This window comes from Humulus lupulus, chromosome 3 (assembly GCF_963169125.1).
Source record: "Humulus lupulus chromosome 3, drHumLupu1.1, whole genome shotgun sequence".
Taxonomy (NCBI): domain Eukaryota; kingdom Viridiplantae; phylum Streptophyta; class Magnoliopsida; order Rosales; family Cannabaceae; genus Humulus; species Humulus lupulus.
The window spans coordinates 255164681-255184213 of NC_084795.1; the positions used below are offsets into that span (position 1 = coordinate 255164681).

Sequence of the window (19533 nt, forward strand, 5' to 3'; positions counted from 1 at the left end):
AAAATCGACCATAATACAAAGCTGCCAGAATGTTCTGATGTCAATTTGTCCTGTAATTCTTTCAATTGTACTCATTCTTGTAACTTGGTTGATCAAACTGCTCACTGTAACAATTCTCAAATCAATCAAGAACAGTCTTTCATTTTCTCTGACTCATCTTTGCCTCAATTACATATTGTTTCTTTACAAAATGATGTGAATCTTTGGTATTTGAAATTAGGTCATCCATCCCCACGGGTGTTAACTCAAGTTCTATATCAATTGTCCTACTCTACCTCTTTAAAGTATCTAAAGTTTTTTTATGCCTGTCAAAAGGGTAAAAGCCATAAACAACCATTTTCCTTATCCCCAAATAGAGCTAGTCAACCCTTGGAACTTATTCACATCGATGTATGGGGTTCCTCTCATACTCCTTCCAAAGATGGGTTTCGATACTACATTCATTTTATTGATGATTTTAGTGGATATACTTGGATCTTTCCATTAACACTTAAATCTCAAGCATTTGACACTTTTGTTCAATTCAAAAGTTTAGTTGAGAAACAATTTTCATTGCCAATAAAGAGTGTTCTGGCTGACTAGGGAGGAGAATACAGAGTGTTTGACAAATTTCTCAAGGACCAAGGAATCAAGTTTCAACATCCTTGTCCTCATACACATGAGAAAAATGGGCGAGCTAGAAGGAAGCATCAACATATAATAGAAACTGGGCTTACCCTTCTTGCTCAATCAGGTCTTGACTTGTCTTATTGGTAGCATGCATTTCAAAGTGGGGATTTATACAACTAATCGACTTCCAACTTAAGTTCTTAATAATATCATCCCTCATCAATCTCTATTTGGTAAGCTGTCATATTATAATTTTTTGAAGCCATTTGGGTGTGTTTGCTATCCCCATTTGAGACCCTACAATAATCACAAGCTTAGTTTTAGATCTGAGAAATGTATCTTTTTCAGATACTCTCCTCAACATAAGGGATATCTTTGTAAGAACTCTACTGGTCGAATTTTTATAGCCAGAAATGTGGTGTTCAATGAGTTCCAGTTCTTCTCTCACTAAAAAGAAGAACATCTACAAGTACATGATTCTTTCTCTCATGTTTTACCTTCAACTCAGTTTATTACAAAACCAGTAATTTCAGTTCCTGATGTTCCTTATCCTTCTGTTGTTTCCTTGCTCGTGCATCAAACACAGCTGGTTCAGACTTGACCCCAACTATTGTTGAACCTCTTCAACATCTTATCAATCACCCTCTTCCACACATGGTCCCTACTCCAACAACATCTCCAAGATTAGCTCCTCCCACTCTTCAATCAGATGTCACAACTGTGGTTGCACCAGCAACTAATGTTCCATCCTCATTTGAACATATAAGGACTCATACAATGACCACAAGATCTTAGAGAGGGATTATAAGCCAAAAGCATTTTTGGCTATTAAATATTCATTGGTGGAGTCCTTACTTCCTTCAGAACCTTCTTTTACTCGTGATGCATTGAAAGATCCAAGATGGTTTGCATCAATGAAGGAGGAGTTTGATGCTTTACAAAGACAACAAACCTAGACCTTGGTTCCCTTTTCTCCTGACATGAATGTCATTGGGAATAAGTGGGGTTTTAGGGTAAAATTGAAAGCAGATGGGAGTCTAGACAAGTTTAAATCTAGGCTTGTTGCTAAAGGGTATCTTCAGACTTCGGGGATAGATTATGAGGACACATTTAGTCTTGTTGTTAAACCTGCTACAGTGAGGACTGTCCTTACATTAGCAGTCTCTTTTAACTGGGATGTCAAGCAGCTCGATGTAAGTAATGCATTTTTGAATGGGACTCTAATCGAGCTTGTTTATATGCAGCAGCCAAGTGGCTTTGTGGATCCTCATCAACCTAATCATGTGTGTCGATTGAACAAAGCTCTATATGGATTAAAACAGGCTCCTTGGGCTTGGAATGAGAGACTCAAACTGGATTTATTTCATTGGGGATTTCAAGCTTCTAAATCACACAACTCTCTCTTTGTCTTTGGCTCAAGTGACACTTTGGTTCTCTTTCTTGTTTATGTTGATGATTTTCTCATCACATGACTACATAAAGAACTTATTCAGAAGCTTATAGCTTATTTGAACTCAAATTTCTCTCTTAAAGATATAGGACCAGTTCACTATTTCTTTGGAGTGGAGATACTTTGAAATTCTTTTGGCATTTATCTCTCCCAAACAAAATACATCATTGATTTGTTGGTACAAGCATATCGAGATTGATATGCATTTCATGTGTGATCGGATTTTGGCCAAGAAACTTCATGTTCGTTATGTACCATCGGTGGACCAAGTTGCTGATATACTAACAAAGTACCTTCCCATTGATCGATTTCACTACTTGAAGTCCAAACTGAAAGTGGTCAATACCCTTTTTCGTTTGAGGGGGGATGATAACCATATTGATTAATTTTGTTGTATTTTTGTAGTTGTACTGTTTTACCTGTCTAAACTATATTAGTTAGAGTTAGTTGTGCCTTATTTTCTGTTAACTATTTCTGTAATAAAACTTTCTCTTGTAACAACTACTCTATAAATACATCCTTAATCTCTCATTTGAGATTAAGCTTTTCTCTAAAATTCTCTCAAGAAATTCTTTCTTCTAAAAACATTTTCAATAAGGAATCGTTTCCTTATTCAGATCTAGCAGGCATGATAGGGCGTTGGAGAGACGACAATAATGGGGAAGAGAGTGGAAAAAATGTTGGGCAAGATGACGAAATATAACGGCTGAGGAAGATGATGGCATTCAGATTTGGTTCATGGCTTGGGTCAAGGGCGGAAGACGAGATTTGATAGTTGAGGAAGGGAACTCCGATCGTTGTGCACTTGATTTGTCGATGGGAGCTGCTCTTCTTCTACTTCTTCTTCTGTGGGAGATGCTCTTTCTTCTCCTTCTTCTGTGGGTCGATTTGATGAACTTAGTATGAGTATGGTAGCAAGCTTTTGGGTTTGGGATAAACTCGGAAGGTCCTCAAGCTAATGGGTTTGGAATGCCCCTATAATCCTTACAATGCTATCGCTCTATTCCTCATGTTTTAATTTTGTATAATATCATAACCAATTGATACAAATTTCAAATTTTTCCTCATTTCGGTAAACTGAAGTAATGATATTCTGGGCATGTTCTATCTCAATTTTTCAAGAAACAACAAATAAATCAATGAATTGCCAACAATTATTTTTAGTTTATTAATTAAACTTGTTTTTTTTTTTGGTAAGGAAGAAACAATAAGAAAGGGTGAACTATAGAACGCCAACCTTTTCTTTTTCTTTTAATAAATCTAAAAACTTAATTTAATTTTAGTTATTTCTTAATTAATGTATTTATATTTAAATTTAATTAATTTTTCATTTTGAAATGATTTTTTAATTATTTTTATATTTAATTTTTTTTATTTTTGTTTACCGAAATTATTTTAAATTTTAAATAAACATTTTTTTATTAATTTAGAAAATATATTTGAATCATTTAAAAATAACAAAAACATATAATAATAAGAGAAATTATTAAAATTAGGGGTAATTTGGGAATATAAAAAATTCAAACTCATACCAAAGTATGTAGTTTTTACAAATAGGGGATATTGATTGATAATGATAAAAAACAGAAGGTACCAAATTTGTATTTCGATAAAACATAAGGTACCAATTGAGTATTTACCCTTCAAAAATAAAAACATTAGGGGAAAATGGGGCAAAAGTACCCAATGTAACAAAACTTGTAATTTAGTACCTCAATCTTTTTTTTTTTGTGGCAGAAATATCCAATGTCAAGTTATATGTGCATCCATTTATACACACTCTAATGGAGTTGATTGGGCATACGCATGGCGTATTATGATTGACCCACCTCATAATTTTTTTAAGCTAAATACTCATTTGGTAACCTGTGTTTTATTGAAATACGCACTTGATACTCTATGTTTATAATAATGATCATTTGATACACTTTGTTTGCAATTCATACTTGTCTGGTACCCTATGTAAAAATCTCGTCAACTCAAATTTTAAATATGACTATATTTCCCTCCATTTTAATGATTTATTTGATTTGCTTTTGGTTTCGTTAGTTTAAAATGATTTAAAAATATATTATGAATTACTAAAATAAAAACAAAAAAAAAAAATTTGATAAATTAATCAATTAAAAATAAATAAAAATAAAAAATAAAATCTAACCCCTAAACTTATACCCAAAAATTAAAATCAACATCCTAAACTTAAAAGGCAAAATTTAAGCTAAATTCAAACAAAATAGTTTAATTGAAACTTTAGAAAATTATTAGGCTTTTAGTTTACTTTAATTAATTTAAAAATATTACCTTAGTTTTTTTTTTAAAAACTTATATTTGGAATTAAAAATGTTAATGTTTATTTAACCAATTAAAATAGTTTTATCAAATATTTTTATTTTTAAATTTATTTATTTATTTTTATTTTAAAATTTATTTTCAATTACTTTTTCATTGATTAATTTATAAGATATATTTTTTTGTTTTATTAGTTTAGAAAATATTTTAAAAGAACAAAAACAAAAGAATATTAAATATGGCATTAAAAGGAAGGGTAATATGGTCATATTTGAAATTTACGTTGACCAGATTCCACTGGAGAGTACCAAACTAGTACAATTTGCAAAGAAAGAGTAATAAATGATCACTATTATAAACATGAGGTATCAAGTGTGTATTTCGATAAAATACAAGGTACCAAATAAGTATTTACCTATTTTTTTTTTATAAAAAACTTTATTTAAATTGATTCTAAAATAAAAAAAAAATTGTATTTTAATTAATAAAAAACATAAATTAATATAAAAAAAATGAAATCAATAAAAATAATAAATAAAAAAACTAAACCATAATATAATAAATTTAAATAAAAATAAAATCTCTTGCCTAAATTTCTCTCTCTTTGTTCTCATATTCTTCCTCTCTTTTCTCTATTCTTCTTCTTCCTTCAGCTCAACTAGGCAAGAATAGATCTAGTGTTGACACTTGTGCATCAAGCTGAGATGAAGTTGATGTTGGGGAGGGCTCTTTGTGTGGCTTCGACTGAAGGGACCAAATCGAAGCTTAGGCGGCGATGAGGGGTCGAAATCTGGGTTTGTGTTATGGCGGCCAGGGGTTGGGATCTAGGTTCAGAGTTTGTGGGTGGTTGACGACGGCAAGGGATCGAACTCGGAGTTGGAGATGGATCCACACTCAGTGATCAAACTCAGAATTTTTGGGTATTTTTGGACGATTTTTTAGAGTTGATATTCATATGTTCTTGATTTTTTTTTCTTGGTGTTCTTGAGGAGATGGATCTGACGATGAGTGTGAGACTTGAAATGATTTTTCTAATATTGAATGTTTGTTGTTACAAGATTAAATATGAGATTCAATATTTTCTGAGTTTATGTATGATGGAGTTTCTAGGTGTGATAGCCCGAAAAATATACAAGATTAAAATTTTGCGAAAAATTAAAAACTTTTACTTTAGTTCATCTTATCGAAAATCCATAATTTTTTTTAAAAGATAGTGTGCGCACACTTTTAGTTTAGCAAACTGAAATACAAGTAATTATCCCAAAGAGTTATAATATAGTAGTTATCCCAAAAGTCATATCAAGTTTTCAACTTTATCTTTTCAAAATGGTGATCCATCAAAACCATCCCCAGGTCGGGCCACATGTACATCTCCGCAAGCAAACTTCGGCACTCACCGTTCCATCTTGCTCTTACCTACAACACGAATAACTAGGCAAGCAACAAAGCTTAGTAAGAATAGCCTTACAACACAAGTATACTAAATCCCAATAACGGGATGACCTAAGGTAGTTACCACTACCGATCACTAGGATATTGGATAAATTCCAACCCTATTACACAATTTTCTCAAATAATAGCCATATCAGAAACTAACACTTTGGTTGTACCTACAACCAATTTCACACATGTCATAAAACCTGCACTCAAAAAATCCCAGAACAATCAATATATATAATTACACAATTTAATCAATTCAAACAAACACAAAGGATCTCGACTCCAACCTGAATTCACTCTTAACGTCTTGGCTCTAACCCGGACTATATTACCGTTGCCGAGGCTCCAACCTAGACCATTTCGTTTTTGTCCCAATTCCAATCCGGACTATGTCTTACCCTCGTCCTGGCTCCCACCCGGACTTTATCTTACCATGTCCTAGCTCCAATCCAGACTATATTTTACCATGTCCTGGCTCCAACCCGGACGATAGTACACTAAGGTTTTGGCTCCAACCCAAACCCACTTACCATTAAGCCACAAAATGCATAAGCATTACAAAGGTGGGTATCAAGCGTACCCAGGTCTTAATGACCTAAAAAAACTAGTGTAATCTACTACTACAAACACACACTAGTATATTCATGTTATAGCGAAGAAAGGGAAAGGCTAACTTACTCGGATTCCTTAGCTTCCAGCAGAATCCTTAATACCGCTAATCATTTTCCCCTTGGCAGTTACTGTAATTAATACAGTGTACTCAGATTAAACTATGACATATACTTATAGCTAATATTCTATAATAGTTGCACTCAATCAATACTCATAGACTCTATATAGTACTCTCCTACACACTTCATAATGTATAAATGTCGAATTTTTGTTTCAATCTTTAAATTATTGTAGGAGTCGGTATAAAAGTAGCATGCTCTCCATACCGTATGATTTAATATTTATTCATGAATAAACTATTTTATTTGATACTTATGTACTCTTGTTTAGAATCAAAAGAGTTAATCAAATCTCTTTTTAGAAAAATACCATAATTTTTTCGTCTTTTAGGAAATTCACCATTTTCTTTTATAATACAAAAATACTCTTTTTTTAATCTTAATTATATATGTATATATTATTATCTTTTTTTTTTTTAAAGTTACCCTTTGTTTATAAAGATTCTTTTTTAGCATAACCTTCTATATTTTACCAAGTTTAAAAGATAGCCTAAAACCTCTTTTATGGTATTTTTGAAAAGAAGGGCAATTGGACCCTTAATTTTTTTAAATGGTAAAAATCATATTTTATTTATTACAAACTGATTTAGATTGATTTAATATCCCAAGTCGTTAATTAATTTCATAAAAAGAATAAATTTCCATTTCTCACATTTTTAATTTTTAAATTTAATTAAGTGATAAAAGTCAATTTTCAAACCTTTGCCATATCTCGAGTTTTTGGCCAAAGCCCCTGAAATTTTGTCCACTTATTCCTTGTCATAAGGAAAGGAACTAGGCGAAAACCTCGTTTTAAAACTTAATTTAGGTTGGGAGAACCAACCTCCCAAAAACCTCATTTCATTATGGTCAGTATTTTATATTTTTCAGATTTTAGGGTAAACTTTAAAAATTTGTTTCTCTTAAACTGTAACGTTTTTATCACTAAAATTTTACAGAGACCTTTATACATATAGAAAATATCATTCTATAAAAGTTCATAATTTTTAGGATAGTCTAATCCACTCAAATATTTAATGAAATATGGGCAGTGCATGGTGCATAACTTGAGATTAAAAATACCTTTTTGTGATTTTATAAAGCCTAACATTAAGTAATCTCAAATTACTACACAACTACACAATTTTATTTTCTCAACAGAGGCAACAAAGAGCGGTCTGGTCCGTTGGAAGTTAGACCACGAATTTTGGCAGCATGCATTTTTACTCACAACAATATTACCAAAGTTTCTAGCATAAACCTAGGGCACAAGCATGCGTGCAAATCATCATACCACACTAAACACATTACTACATGCCAAATGAAGGATTAACCACAAAAATTACACACGCAACTCAGATTTACCAATCATACACAATGTTAACCAAAAATCACAAGATTTATACCCTTTGTTGTTCTAGGTTTTGGGTTTGTGTTCTCCTAAGCCTTGAATTCCACCACTAGCTTCCAATACCTTCAAGACTTCTCCAAATACCACAAGGTCAGATTGTATCACAAGGAAAGGAGGAAATAATAGAGAGGGATTGACATTTCAAACCCTAAAGAAATGACCTATTTTGGTGCTCAAGGTTGCATGCATGCACTTAAATGGGCTTGCACGACTTGAGGTTGCTCTTTAAACCTCTAGAAATTAGAATCATGGACACAATTGATTAAACTTAGAGAAAAAAATGGAGATGGAGGTGCCATGGTTCGACCTGTAGAATGGAGAGAAGAGGAGATCAATAGCTAACCTTAGAACTTGGTTTCTCAAGCTTGCTTTCAAGCTCCAATGGAGTTTCTCCTTGAGAGACAAAGAGAGAGAGAGAGAGATCCGAAGTGAGAGGGAGAGAGAGAGGCTCTGAAATTTCAGAGTTTGAAATGAAAAGAAATGAGAGGGGAGTTGAGTGTTTCAGTTCTTGAGAGCAAAGGAAAGAAGAGGAAGAGACTTGATTACTTGATTGGTTGTGACTATCTAAAAGTAGAGTCTTGCTACTTGCATGCATGAGTGACACCTTATGCCTCAAATAATACCTCAAAACTAATCCCTTCATTTATTAATCTTTTTCTTTTATTTCAAAACTAATACCTCAAATAATGTCCAAACTAGATATTAGCCAATTTTCACCATTATGCTAATTAGGCATTTTTCTTCTTTTAACCTATAGTTAATAAATTTTCATACATGAATCAATTTGAACATTTTGTGACCAAAAATAATATTTGTCACACTATTAAAAATAATTTTTCAATTTATCTCATATTGACCAAAATACCCTTCAAGGCCAAAGCAAGCATTTTTCACCCTTAAGCATAATTGATTGGAATTCAAACCTCAATCAATTTCTTAAATTTATTGGCTTAACAATAAATTTCCCAATTTTCTAAAAATATTATTATGCCATGGTATTTTTCCCATTTTATGTAATCTGAGACTTTTCTCCCATTAGGGTTTACCCCTTGGTCCAAGACCAAGTTTTATTTTGCAAAAAGACTAGATCATTCACCAGATCATCACATCGGCTATAAGAAATTACGAATTGTCTCAATTTCATATAATATTATTTAAAATAATATTTCACAAAATCTTTCACCGGCTCGAACCGGCTACTAACATGTGTTCAAAACATGAGACGTCACACTGGGTTTTTGTATGATTCAATAAAATGAATGCCGGGTTTGAGAATGATGATTGATTATTTTTTATATTTTAGTTTTTTTTATTTGAAATATATTTTAATATATATTTTTCTATTTTAAATTTGATTTAACTTATTTTTTTTTTAAAAATATCATGAAGTAGACAAATTGTGTGATGCCATGTGTTTAGTGAATCACCACTTAACAAATCTAATGGACTGGGTACTAACTGTAATATCCAAGTAGTTCAGTTATTTAATTATTTGCTATTTAGTTATGACACGTTCATTAATAGTGTTAAAATTAAAATAATACTTTTAGTTATGATATTATTTCAATTAATTTTAGAAAAGTGAGATGATTGCATGTATTAGATGAATTGGCATTTATCTTGAGTTTGAATCAACTAGAGTAAGTTTTCTAGTTTGTTTGAATTATCATATAATGTGGTGATATTATTATTTATTTATGTAAATAATAATTCTTTTAGAATTCTTATAGTGGTTTGATAACAGAAATAAGATAATGCTCTAGATTTGTGTTTGGGTATGATATTTAAGTTTGAATATATTTGAGTTGATATTAATTAATGATAAAACGAATTAGATATTCTTTTAGTTATGAGAACTGTTCATAATAGATTTTTTTTAATTTTATTTGAACATTTGTTTGTTTATTTAATGATAGAATAATAGAACATATGTATTTTTTTTAAATGTCAATTAGTTAGTGAGCTAGTATTTGGTGATATAATATATATATATATATGTGATCAATTTAAAACTAAGAGATTTTGTGATGAGTTAGTTAAAGTTTTGATTATGGTTAAACTAAGGATATATACATATATATAAATATATATATATATATATTATTAAAGAAATTTAAAAAAATGACGTTACCAAGAAAGTAGATAAACTTAATGGAATAGCTTGTTGGTTATACAATCATTATAGGCATGATTTTAGGATTTATTTTAGTTATAAAAATAAAATAAATAAATGACTCAAATATCTAATAATCTTTTAAGGAGCTTCTGTTAAGCTATGTAGTTAAAGTCAATAGTGGTTAATAGATATTATAGAAATTTAGTTAGATTTTATTTATAATTTCAAATTTTAAATAATTATTGTTAGGTCATAAGCTTATAAATAAGAGTAGTCAATAGATAGTGAAATTAAGAGAAAATAAGTGGTTTTTGGGTGCTTGAGATTTTGGCTGGTAGAATATTCAAGGTATGGTTGAGTTATTTATTTAAATAAATATTTTAGAAAATCATTAATGGGGATTTTGATGATATTAAGGTTCAAATAATTAGCGGCTAAGAAGGTGGTCTTTGTTGTTTCGATCATATTCTTGGGGTTTTTCGTTTTGCAATCTCTCGCGCTCGTTATTTGATAATCTTTGAGGTAAAGAAAATTAGATAGTTTGGTATTATGATCTAGTTTATGTAATGTATGATATAGTTTATGTGTGTATGACCTAACATTTCAGGTACAATAAAGGGGTAAGTATGTCTGGACCTAAGGTGTCCAATGATGTATGACGGACTATGTCCGGTAGGCTCGGTTGCCAAAACTTTATGACGGACCTATGTCTGGTGTATGACGGACTTTTGTCCGAGGCTTAATTGCCACCCCTATAAGCACTTATCTTTTTATTATATCTGATTTGTTATTTTTAGTTATGATTATGAGTTATGACCTATGATGTATGATCTATGACCTATGACTTATGACTTAGAGTATGACCTATGGTTTATAGATTATGATTTAGAATTATGACTTAAGATATGATATGATCTAGATGTTTTGGGTGAATATATGTTATGTTTGATTATATGATTAACTTTTGTTTGTATTTTCATTACTGGGCTTAGAAGCTCACTCCTTATGATGTTGTTATTTCAGGAAATTAGGGATAGAAATGCCGGTGGCGAGTGGGACCTAAGAGCTTCGTGATGTATTCGTTGGGGACCATATAGTCGAGCAAGATCGAGCGGGCCAAATTTTTTATTTATTTAAACTTTTATTTTAATTTTTTTTTTATTTAAATGTTGCTCATTTTTATGTTAAAGACAAGTATTTTATTTTTTTTATAAAACCATGGATCCATGTATTTATTTTTAAGTTTTTATTAAATAAAAGAGCAATATTTACGATTATGACTGATAAGTATATTTTTGTATAAAGTTTACCTTTCTACTTATCAGATTTTGTGTTCATAAGTAGTGTGTTTGGGGATAGTTAGAATCGTTTTGTTAATTTGTTTCATTTAATCTAAATCATTATTTTTAAGGATAATTGTATATTTTTTGATGATTTTTGGTTGAATGATGATTTTGTAGGATTCTAACCATTGGAGTAAAGTGTTAAAGAGAAGAAAAATCGATAAAAGAACAAAAGTACTAGAGATCTGAGGTCCTTGCCGCTACAAGGAAAAGTCCCTGTTGCTACGAGGCAAGTCAGAGAGGTCCTTGCCGCTACAAGGAAAAGTCCCTACCGCTACGAGGCAAGTCAGAGAGTTTCTTGCCGTGGCAAGGGAAAATCCATGCCGCGGCACGACAGCCCATCACGCTTTTTTCGAAGTTCCTTGCCGCGGCAAGGGAAAGTTCCTGCCGCGGCACGCGTTTAAATTTTATCTTAAATTCAATTTTTCTGATTATTTGAGGGGAGATATAAAAGGGGATTAGGGTTAGAATCGAGGATTAGGTTTTATTTTACGTTTTTAGAGAGAGAAACTCAGAGAGAGCTTTGGAGGAGAAGGAAGATCGCAATCAACATCTCAATAGTTTTCTTCTTCCCCTACTCTATTATTCTTGATCTATGTTTGTGTTTTTAATCATGATGAAGATTATTGGCTAGTTTCTTTTAGGTTAAGGGTTATTCAAAACCCAGACATGATTGTTTGACTTCAGTTATGAGTATTATTTCTTGATTTCCTTCATATTAAATTGATTCTATTCTTGTATGCTTATCTTATGAATTTTGTGATTCCTTGTTAGGGTGTACAACTAATTAGGGTTTACATTATTTCATTATCATCTTAGAATTTCTATTCACCTAATAGTTTAGGGTTCTAAGTATTGGTGATAAATTGCAATTGATGATATGGTCAGATATGTTGTTGATTGTGATGAAGGATAGAACCTAGGTTAAATGAATTATATGCTAAATTGATTTATTGCCTAGATTAACCTATCTCCATTGTTCTTAATGCTTTTACTAAATTAAATGAATCATATGCTTCATAGGTTTGTTATTTGGTAAAAAGAGTTAATTATTGAGCGCTTCGCCGTGATTGATTGTAATAGGGAGATTGGGATAATTGACTACTTAAGCTTTATCTGCGGGGTCAATAATTTAATTGGGAATCGGAATAATATTCAATATTGATATTCATGCATGATTGTTTGAGGTGGAGAATAATTATTAACTGTTCTTCAAAAATCGTTATAAATCCTTATTTGTTAATCATCTTATTAGTTTTAAATTTCAAAATCCCCTTTTCCTTTTAATTTGTTAAACTTTGTGAATAATAAATTGGATATAGTTCCCTTGGGTTCGACCTCTATTTGCCATTGTACTAAATTAATTGGTGATAGTGTAATCAAAATCTTTATTAAATTTGGTACGCCATACGACACGCATCAAATTTTTGGCGCCGTTGCCGGGGAACTATTTAATTCTTTTTATTATTCATATTGGTTTACTTTTACTAACTTGATTTCTCTTGGTATCTCAGAGTTATATGTCTGGCGAAGACACTCAGAACAGGTTGGAAGCAATCAAGCAGTATCTTGAGTCATCGTCAGCTTCTCGGTCTTCAAGAATTATTACTAATAATCCGCTCTTTCAACGTCTTGCTCCGCAAGAAAATCCTGTTAAAGTGCCATTACCGTCTGACAACGAATCTGATTTTGACGATTCAGTTCGATCTTATAGAACAATGGCTCAGCAAAGGACATTGAAAGAGTTGGCAGCGCCAAATCTTGACCAACAACCACTATGCATCCAATATCCACCGTTGGATGTAAACTTTGAGCTGAAGTCGGGCCTCATCCACTTATTGCCTTCTTTCCATGGGCTGCCTGGTGAGGATCCGAATAAACATTTGAAGGAGTTTCATATTGTCTGTTCTAGTATGAAACCCGCTGCAGTAACTGAGGAACAGATTAAGCTGCGAGCTTTTCCTTTCTCCCTAAAGGATGCAGCTAAAGAGTGGTTGTACTATCTTCCACCTGGTACTGTTGAAACTTGGAATGGTATGAAGACTATGTTCCTAGAACGATACTTTCCGGCATCTAAAGTTGGAGCATCAGGAAGGAGATCTGTGGTATAAGGCAGTATACAGGAGAGTCTTTGTATGAGTATTGGGAGAGATTTAAGAGGTTGTGTGCTAGCTGCCCTCATCATCAGATAAGTGAACAACTCCTCATTCAGTACTTTTATGAAGGATTACAATCACTGGATAGGAGTATGATCGATGTAGCCAGTGGGGGTGCACTAGTTGATAAGACTCCTGCTGCAGCCAGGAGCTTGATTTCTAATATGGCTGCTAACTTACAACAGTTTGGCATTCGTCAAGATCCTGTTCCACCGCCTAAATCAGCTAATGAAGTGAGCACCTCTAATGCTAATCAGCTGGGTCAACAATTGGCTCAATTAACTGCAGTGGTACAACAACTAGCTTTGGGCCAACAGGTGCGGCCATGTGGAATCTGTCAAGTAGTGGGGCACCCTACTGATACGTGCCCCACTCTAGTAGAGGGAGAAGCTGAGGGTGTTAATGCTGTGGGAAATTTTCCTGGTCAATTACGTCAGATGTATTATGAACCATTTTCACAAACTTATAATCCTGGCTGGCGTGATCATCCAAACCTTCGATATGGGAATCATCAACAAATAGCTCAACAACCAACAGCAGCAAGACCACCTGGTTTCACTACACAACAGAGGTCTCAAAATAATTATGTACCTAGACCATCACAACCACCGCAGGCTGCTCCACAACCAAGTGCCAAAACTTCTACTGAGGATTTAATCAATGCACTTGCTACAAATACTCTTCAATTTCAGCAAACCACCCAAGCGTCCATCAAAAGTTTGGAGAATCAGGTGGGACAATTAGCAGCATCATATAACCGGTTGGAGGCTCATTTGTCAAATAAATTTCCTTCACAACCTGAGATGAATCCCAAGGAGAATGCTAGTGCAGTAACTTTGCGCAGTGGGACGCAATATGATCCACCTAGTCCTCCAATGCCCAGTAAATTGTCATCCAAGCCACAAGTTGATTGCTCAGTTAATGAAGATGTTTCTCCAAAGCCAACCACCCCTACACAACTCAGCCCTAAGCCTACTATTGTCATTCCACCTCCATTCCCAAGTAGACTGAAAAAGACTAAAAAGGAAGAGGTTGACAAGGAGATTCTTGATACATTCCGAAAGGTAGAAGTGAATATTCCTCTTCTTGACGCTATTAAACAAGTGCCGCGCTATGCCAAGTTTTTGAAAGAGTTGTGCACTAATAAGCGTAAGTTGAGGGGTAATGAAAAAGTTAGTGTGGGGGAGAATGTTTCCGCAGTTCTACAAAAGAAGCTTCCACCAAAGTGTAAGGATCCTGGTACTTTTACTATCCCTTGCACTATTGGTAATAAAAGAATTGAGCGGTGTATGTTGGATTTGGGAGCCTCTATCAATGTCATGCCATTCTCCATGTATGCTTCATTGAATCTCGGCCACTTGAAGAAACAGGGGTGATTATTCAACTTGCTGATAGGTCGAATGCTTATCCCAGGGGTGTAATAGAAGATGTTTTAGTTCAAGTAAATGAATTGGTGTTTCCGGCTGATTTTTATGTTCTCGATATGGAAGATGAATCTATTCCATGCTCCACTCCAATTTTGTTGGGGAGACCATTCATGAAGACTGCGAGAACTAAGATTGATGTGCATGACGGTACGTTGACTATGGAATTTGATGGGGAGACAATTCGATTTAATATTTTTGAGGCTATGAGGTATCCAAGTGATGTACATGCGGTTTACTCTCTTGATGTGTTGGATATTCTTTCTCAAAGAGTTTTAGATTTGCATAGTGAAGATGATTTGGAGGTTGCGTTGAGAGAGCATCTTGTATTGACTGATGAAGATTTGTCTCAAGAGATCATGGATGTCATAACCACACTCAATAGTGGTTTTGACAAGACTTTTAAGAAGGTTGCATTCCTTAATTTGCCGATTTCTAATGAGAAATTGTAGCCATCAATTATTCAAGCTCCTACACTTGAATTGAAGCCTCTTTCGGAGCATCTCAAATATGTTTACTTGGGGAAGAATGAGACACTTCCTGTTATAATTGCAAGAAATCTTAACCAAGGTCAAGAAGAAAAATTAATGAGAGTACTCCGAGAGTATAAAACAGCCATTGGTTGGTCTATTGCAGATATTAAGGGGATTAGCCCTTCCATGTGCATGCACCGAATTTTACTTGAAGAAGGGTCTAAACCAACACGTGAGGCGCAACGGAGATTGAATCCACCTATGATGGAGGTTGTGAAAAAGGAGATACTGAAGCTCCTTAGTGTGGGTATTATTTACCCAATTTCAGACAGTCAATGGGTGAGTCCTGTTCAAGTAGTGCCAAAGAAGTCAGGAATCACAGTGGTAAAGAATGATGAAAACGAGCTGGTACCAAAAAGAATGCAAACCGGGTGGCGAGTTTGTATAGACTACCGAAAGATGAATGCGGCAACCCGTAAGGATCACTTTCCATTACCGTTCATTGATCAGATGCTTGAGAGGTTAGCGGGTCATCCTTATTATTGTTTTCTTGACGGTTATTCGGGATATAATCAGATTGTTATAGATCCTGAAGATCAAGAGAAGACAACCTTTACATGCCCTTTTGGTACATTCGCTTTCCGACGAATGCCGTTTGGGTTATGTAATGCTCCTGCCACATTTCAGCGTGTATGATGAGCATTTTTTCAGATTATATTGAAAACATCATCGAGGTTTTTATGGATGATTTTAGTGTTTATGGTGACTCATTTGATCGCTGCCTTCATAATCTCACTTTGGTACTCCAGCGGTGTATTGAAACTAACATTGTGCTCAACTGGGAAAAATGCCATTTTATGGTAAGCCAAGGTATAGTTTTGGGTCATGTGATTTCAGTCAAGGGAATAGAGGTTGATAAGGCAAAGATTGATTTAATTCGTTCTCTACCATCTCCGACTAGTGTGAAAGAAGTAAGATCATTCCTTGGGTATGCAGGGTTTTATCGGAGATTTATAAAGGATTTCTCTAGAATTTCCACACCTCTATGCAACCTTCTCCAAAAAGATGTAAAGTTCGAATTTAATGAGAAGTGTTTCATGGCTTTCAACCTATTAAAAGAGTCTCTAACTACAGCTCCTATAATTCAGCCACCGAATTGGGAGTTACCATTTGAACTCATGTGTGATGCAAGTGACTATGCCGTGGGCGCTGTTCTTGGGTAGCGAGTTGACAAGCTTCCTCATGTTATATATTATGCTTCTCGCACTCTTAATGATGCTCAACTTAATTATTCCACCACTGAAAAAGAGCTCTTGGCAGTCATTTTTGCATTGGAAAAGTTTCGGTCATACTTGATTGGAACTAAAGTGATTGTGTATACCGACCATGCTGCCCTTCGCTATTTATTGGCAAAGAAAGAAGCCAAGCCTCGGCTAATCCAGTGGATTCTACTTCTTCAAGAGTTCGATTTGGAGATAAAAGATAAAAAGGGTTCTGAAAATAGGGTGGCGAATCACTTGAGTCGCCTTATTCGGGATGAAGATAATTTTCCCATAGAAGAAAAATTTCCGGATGAGCAACTCCTCGCCATGCAAGAAGTTATTCCTTGGTATGCCGACATTGTAAACTACCTTGCTTCAAAGGAGTTACCAAGTGATCTCACACAAGCACAACGGAACAAGATTAAGCATGATGTTCGCCACTATATATGGGATGAACCTTATCTTTGGAAGCATTGTACTGATCAAATCATTCGTAGGTGTGTACCGGAATCTGAATTTCGTTCCATCCTTGCTTTTTGTCATGCTTATGCTTGTGGTGGACACTTTGGACCTAAGAGGACAGCTCGTAAGATATTTGACAGCGGTTTCTATTGGCCCACAATTTTCAAAGATGCTTATGCTTATTGTAAGGCATGTGATCGTTGTCAACGAGTTGGTAACATAACGGCCAAGGATCAAATGCCTCAAACTCCTATTTTAATTCTTGAGATCTTTGATGTTTGGGGTATGGATTTCATGGGACCATTCCCATCCTCTTTCGGCTATGAATATATTTTATTGGCGGTAGACTACGTGTCTAAATGGGTGGAAGCAATTGCAACTAGAACGGATAATTCAAAAACAGTAGTGGACTTCATTCGCTCCAACATTTTTGTGCGTTTTGGTACACCTAAGGCTATACTTAGTCATCGAGGCACTCATTTTTGTAACAAGAGTATAGAAGCATTGTTTCGACGCTATAGTGTAACTCACAAGGTGACAGTTGCTTATCATCCACAAGCCAACGGACAAGCGGAGGTTTCTAATCGTGAAATTAAATTGATTCTTGAGAAAACTGTAAATCCAAACCGGAAAGATTGGAGTACAAGGCTTGATGATGCCTTGTGGGCATATCGAACGACATATAAAACACCTATCGGTATGTCACCTTATCGGTTGGTGTATGGGAAACCTTGCCATCTACCGGTGGAGCTAGAGCATAAGGCGTGGTGGGCTGTAAAGAAGTGTAACATGGACATGGTTGCTGTAGGACAACAAAGAATGCTTCAATTGCATGAGTTAGAAGAAATACGCAATGAAGCATATGAAAGTTCGAAAATCTACAAGGAGAAAACCAAAGCTTTTCATGACAAACATATTCTTCGGAAGAGCTTTGTGGAAGGTCAGAAAGTTCTCATGTATCACTCTCGCCTTAAACTCTTTCCTGGGAAGTTGAAGTCTCGCTGGTTAGGTCCGTTCATTGTTACCAAGGTTTTTCCTCATGGAGCGGTCAAAGTTGTAAGTCCAAGTACCGAAAAGTCTTTCAAGGTGAATGGCCAGAGATTGAAGCCCTACTATGAGTCAATGGCGGAGGATGAGCAAGTTCATGTGATGTACCTTGAAGACCCAGTTTATGTCGATGAAGATTGAAGTTCTAAGTCGAGCTAGCGACGTTAAACGTAGCCATCTTTATGGTTTTCAGTTTTAGTTATTTTCTTTATTTTTATTTTTAAGTTGAACATTTAGTTATTTCAATTTTTTTTGTACTCTGATTCTCTCTTGAAACCGTGAAAAACGTGAAAAAATTTAAAAAAATAAAATAAAAATGCATTCTTGCCACGGTACAGAAAAAGCCTTGCCGCAGCACACAGGCAAAGAACCAAAACCGAGACCCACTTGCCGCGGCAAAGAAAAACCCCTGCCGCGGCAAGCACCCCAGCAGCCAACACCGAGAGTCTTGTGCCGCAGCAAGGAAAAGTCCCTGCCGCGGCACGTGAAGAAGCCCCAGGACCGAGACCCCTGTGCCGCGGCAAGGAAAAGTTCCTGCCGCGGCACGACTCCCAGAAAATGCCTAAATACCCTTTTTCTTCCCCTTTTCTCACCCATCACTCTCCCTCTTACCTTCTAAACACTACCCTCCGATTTTGCCATCCCCATTCTCCATCTTCATTCCTCTCCTCTCAATCCTTAGAAATAATAACCCCATTCCTAAATCCCTCATCTTCCTCATCAATCAATCATACCCATTATACCCATTTACCCATTCTCCATTATACCCATTCTCCATTATACCCATTCCTCAAAATCACCATCATTAGCCACCCATTACTTTCATTACCGACTAATGCTCATTGGGTAGGCTTTGCTCGGGATCAAGCATCATCAAGCACATTTGCATCATCTTTGGGTTGGATTCAAGGTATTTTTTCTCTATTTGCAAGCTTTGATTGAGGTTTATCAACTTCTAATTCCTCTGAGAGTGGACGGGTTTTGTTGGATCTCTTTCTTTGATTTTGATTTCTGTGGTGAAAATGCTTGTATGTTGAGTGTATCTACATCTTGGGGGTAGTTGATCAAGCCATAACCTTGTGATCTCTGAATTTTAAACTGTGCACTCTACATGTTCGATGAAATGCCACAGTGAGTTGAATAGGCAAATTTGAGCGTGTTACATCTTATGCTCTGTGCTGTGCCATTAATTATTAATCATTACCACTTTGAAGGCGTTAATCCTCAATTATTTCCTGTGATATAATGTCGAGCAAGAGATCACGCACTGACCATGCAGGCCCGTCTACCACAGCCAAAGTCAAGTATGATGCAAAGAAATTCACTTCAAAAGAAGTGTTT

The 19533-nt window shown here is 34.8% G+C and overlaps 1 non-coding gene and 1 pseudogene across 1 annotated transcript; one reads left to right on the forward strand and one right to left on the reverse strand.

Annotated features, from left to right (window-relative positions):
- Nucleotides 1–2259: 2259 nt before the first annotated feature.
- LOC133825580 (uncharacterized) lies at nucleotides 2260–15400 on the forward strand (annotated as a pseudogene).
- LOC133828101 (small nucleolar RNA R71) lies at nucleotides 13452–13558 on the reverse strand. Its single transcript, XR_009890743.1, has one exon. It is a non-coding gene; the product is annotated as a small nucleolar RNA R71 (small nucleolar RNA).
- Nucleotides 15401–19533: the final 4133 nt, after the last annotated feature.